Here is a 4,606-nt window from a genome sequence, read left to right on the forward strand (position 1 = left end):
TCAGAGCCCGGAAGCATTTGGCGGCCGAACTGGCCGGCACACCAGCCGGCCGCCAGCCGGCGGCGGCTCCGCCTCCGGCGAGTGCCCGCGCTGACGCGCGGGCTGAAGGGGCGCGTGACGCGCCTCTTGAGATGCGGTGGGATTTTTTTATTTTTTTTTGGGCCCCACGTGCATTTAAAAAATGCAAAAAATTTTGAAAAAATCCTAGAAAATTTCAAAAAATTCTGAAATAATTCCGATAAATTCTAAAAAATTCAAATTTTTTGAAACTTCTAGAAAACTCTAGAAACTTCCCCCCCTTCTCTCACAAAAACTATAAATAGGCCCCTTAGGCCTTTAGAAAAATTGTCCTTTTCCTCTTCTTCTCCTCTTTTCTTTTCTTCTTCTCTTCTTCTCCTCCTCTCCCTCTGTCCTTATTATTGAGGTCTTCCCTCGATTTTTCGAGGCCCCTCTCTTGGCAAGGAAGTCCGGAGATTTCCCCTTCTTCTCTTCTCCCTCTGTCCTTACCATTGAGGCCTTCCCTCGATTTTTTGAGACCCCTCTCTTGGCAAGAAAGTCCGGAGATTCCCCCTTCTTCTCTTCTCCCTCTGTCCTTACCATTGAGGCCTTCCCTCGATTTTTCTAGGCCCCTCTCTTGGCAAGGAAGTCTGGAGATTTTCCCTTCTCCCTCTTTTCTTCGAGAGATCATGTGGAGTTCCGATGTTTGGTGGTTGGCGATGGAGGTCGGATAGATCGTTGTAAGGAGAGAGGTTGGAATGACGGGCAAACTTCCAGCATCGGGGAGAAGTATGATGACAGACAGGAATTCAACATCGGGTAGTCATACAGTGTTGGGTAGAAGACTGACGAATGTCTATTAACTGGTAGAAGTCTAACATCTGGTAGAAGTACGAAGTCGGGTAGAGGTAAAGCGTCAGGTACAAGACCGGCGAGAGTCCATCGACGGGCAGAAGTCCGACGACGATTAGTAGTCCGACGGCAAGCAGAAGTCTGTAGTCGGGTAATGGTGCAGCGCCAGGTAGAAGACCAACGAAGGTTCGTCGACGAGCAGAAGTCCGACAACGAGTAGAAGTCCGCTAACGAGCAGAAGTTTGACGTTGAGTAGAAGTCCGCTCACAAGCAGAAATCTGACGTCAAGGTGAAGTTCGACGTCGTGTAGAAGTACGGCCTCGGGCAGAAAACCGATGAAAGTTCATCGACGGGCAGAAGTCTGAAGACGAGTAGAAGTCTACTGACGAGCAGAAGTTCGACGACAAGGTGAAGTCTGACGTCATGTATAAGTACGGTCTCGGGCAGAAGACCGATGAAAGTTTGTCGACGAGTAAAAGATCGACGACGAGTAGAAGTCTGCTGACGAGCAAAAGTTTGACGACAAGGTGAAGTCCGACGTCGTGTAGAAGTACGGCCTCGGGAAGAAGACCGATGAAAGTTCATCGACGGAGCAGAAGTTCGACGACGAGTAGAAGTCTGCTAACGAGCAGAAGTCCGACGTCGAGTAGAAGTCTGCTGACGAGCAGAAGTCCGACGTCGAGTAGAAGTCCGCTGACTAGCAGAAGTCTGATGTCGGGTATTAGTCTAACGACAAGAAGAATTCTGGCGTTGGGTATTAGTCCGTCGAAAGTCCTGCAAGGCAAAAATTAAGCGACAGGAGGAAATTCAAAATCAGGTAGAATTTTAACATTGTGGAGAAGTTAGATGAAAGTCCATTGACGACATTCTGGCGATGTTAACCAAGGATGTAAGACCTGTCCGAGGTTGTATGCCAGAGCCTTTGCTCGAAAATGTTAACCTGTTTGGAAGAGGTCGAGAGAATCCACCAAGGATGTGAGACCTTTCTGAGGTTCTATGTCGGAGCTCTGCTCGACGACGTTAACCTGTGTGGAAGAGGTTCACTCTGAGTGGGTTTCAGCGAGTTGCGAGGTATGGGCAACTGGCAGTATTTTCTCGATCCTGGGCTCAAAATGTGGCATCACTAGCAGGTTATGTTTAGAAACATATGCTATTTTATTATCTACCAATTATTTAAAATTTATTAATTAATTATATTGTAATTTTAAATAGTAAAGTAAAATTAAAAATAATATCTCTTGTTCTCAATACAATGTTATTATGACTGCTATACCATCACCCTTCAATGGACAGTTATTATATGACCCTAAAAATAATGAAAACTATAGGATTTTGATCCGGCCTATCATTATATCCCCTAGGTTAGTTTTGTCTTTTCCTTATGGTTAGCTAGTGTATGTTTAAGGTTGGAGCTTGTCCTTTAATTAGTCTTTTTCTCCTTGGATAAATATCCCCTTGGGATAATCATCCTTCTCAGAGGATAGTACTTCCTTTTTCCATAGGATTAGTTTGTCACTTCTCTATGATAGACTTTTTTTCTTTATAATAGCTCCCCTTATATTATCCCCTTTGGTCATATATCACTATCTTACTCTTGTTTGCAAGCTCGTGGGTTTTAGAGATTTTATTCGTTGACTTTTATGAGATGTAGGTCTAAGATTTTCTAATGATCCAAACATTGCCCATTGTTCCAAATATAAGTCCCAACATTTTTGAAGTTGTCTCCTTTGCCATTATGTCATTAGTGAGTATCCATATGAACAATTTATTATAATATCTAAATTAAAGAAAATGAAGAAGGATATTATTACTTCAAGACAGATTGTTTTGATCATAATCGTTGTATGGCTCTGCTCACCTCATACTAAGAGATCATAATATTACTTTTATCAGACCATAAATTTATACCCACTAAATATCATTAAAATTGACTAGGCATAGCCAAGAAGAGGAGTGAATTAATTAATTTAAAAACTTACTTTTAGAATGTTAAAAACAATTTGCAGCAGAAATAAACTAATTGATAAACTCAAAATTTTGGTTTTAATATTTTATTTTATAAAATAATTTTGAATAACATAAAAAAAATTCCTTAATAAAAAATTAAGATTTAACATACAAAAATTATTTATTATTATTTAATATTATTTATTATTCTTTATTATTATTATATTATTATTATTATTATATTATTATATATATATATATATATATATATGATATAATATATAGAGATGAGAGAAGTTATGAATCAAATTCACTTGCAGCAACATCAAACTAAGGAACAAAATTAATAGATTCTAATGATAATAAATTAAGCGGGAATAATGATATATATATATATTAGTTACTCATGCTATTATTACCTAGTTTTTATGGTGTTAATCACCCCCTGGCATTGTAATCACTCCATTTAAGATTCTTAACAGCCATTTTTCATCCACTAACAGGATAGGTATAATCTTTCATAGGAATTATATAACACCATTGTAACAACTTTCTCAATCACCTCTATCAACAGTCTCATCTCTTAGTGCACCATCATGGTGAAGATAGCATTCACCTCTTACCAGTCCACTCGATCAAGAGTCTTCTCACCAGACTATTAGAGCTTTTACATAAGAGCCCTCTACCAAAACTAAGGAAAAGGTCATATAATAGGGAAGAGACATCATACAACAATATTTGTGCACACCAATCTCTTGGACACCATTCCAAGAGATTATCTCACTACTCTCCAATATCTCTTCCCTTCTCTCTCGCATAAAAGAATGAGTATCTTCAAGAACTCTCTCTCTCTCTCTCTCTCTCTCTCTCTCTCTCCTCTCTCTCTCTCTCCTCTCTCTCTCTTCTCTCCTCCCTCTCTCTAATATCTCAGATCTTTAAATACTACTATACCCTTAATGATGATGGAGCACAAGAATGGTAGAGACACATCAAAAGACTTGTACTTAATCCTTAAAAGGAGTATTTATATTAAGCATATAAATCAAACCCTAAAAAATTTTTAATTTGGTTTATTATTCATGGAATACAATACAGTCTCAATCCGCATGGATCATACAATACGATCTGAACAAAGTTGGCAGACTTAAGGAACCAAATCGTCTTATTCAATGAGGTTTGTTTGAATAGCTCTTTGTTTGTTCAAACTATATGATTAGAATTGTACAATGTAATCTTCATTATGATGGAAACTTAGAGCATTGGATGGACCTATCCGAACAAAGTTCGAGTAGTACAAGCTCTCTGTTTGTTCATATTGCACTATTTAGGATCTATTGGTACGAAAATTGAACTCTGATTCATCCCTTTACTTCAGGTTCCGAAATTAATATGTAAATCATATTTACATAAATTTAAGTTTTTGTATTGTACAAAGAGGTTTGTCTAGTATGAATATATCAAATTATGAATTTACCTATTTTAGAAAACTTAGTATTTTAATAGTTTGTGTAAATAGTTGTCAACAAGCATGAGTCCTAACAAGCGCTTAAGATTCTACATCATCACTTACAAAAAATGATTGCCTATTTGAATATACCTTCATGCTCATTAATTTTGATTCTTCATCTATTCATTTGAATTACTTTTTGAAATTGTAAGATATCATTCATCATTTTGGATCGAAACACAATAATAATAAAGCAAGCTTTCTTTAATTGATCAATTTTCTCTGAATGGTAAGTTACGTAATCGATAAGATTACTTTAAAATATATTAATTTTGTAAACATTTAAACCCCGCAAACACAACT

This window comes from Dendrobium catenatum, unplaced genomic scaffold (genome assembly GCF_001605985.2).
Source record: "Dendrobium catenatum unplaced genomic scaffold, ASM160598v2 fragScaff_scaffold_1056, whole genome shotgun sequence".
Lineage (NCBI taxonomy): Eukaryota > Viridiplantae > Streptophyta > Magnoliopsida > Asparagales > Orchidaceae > Dendrobium > Dendrobium catenatum.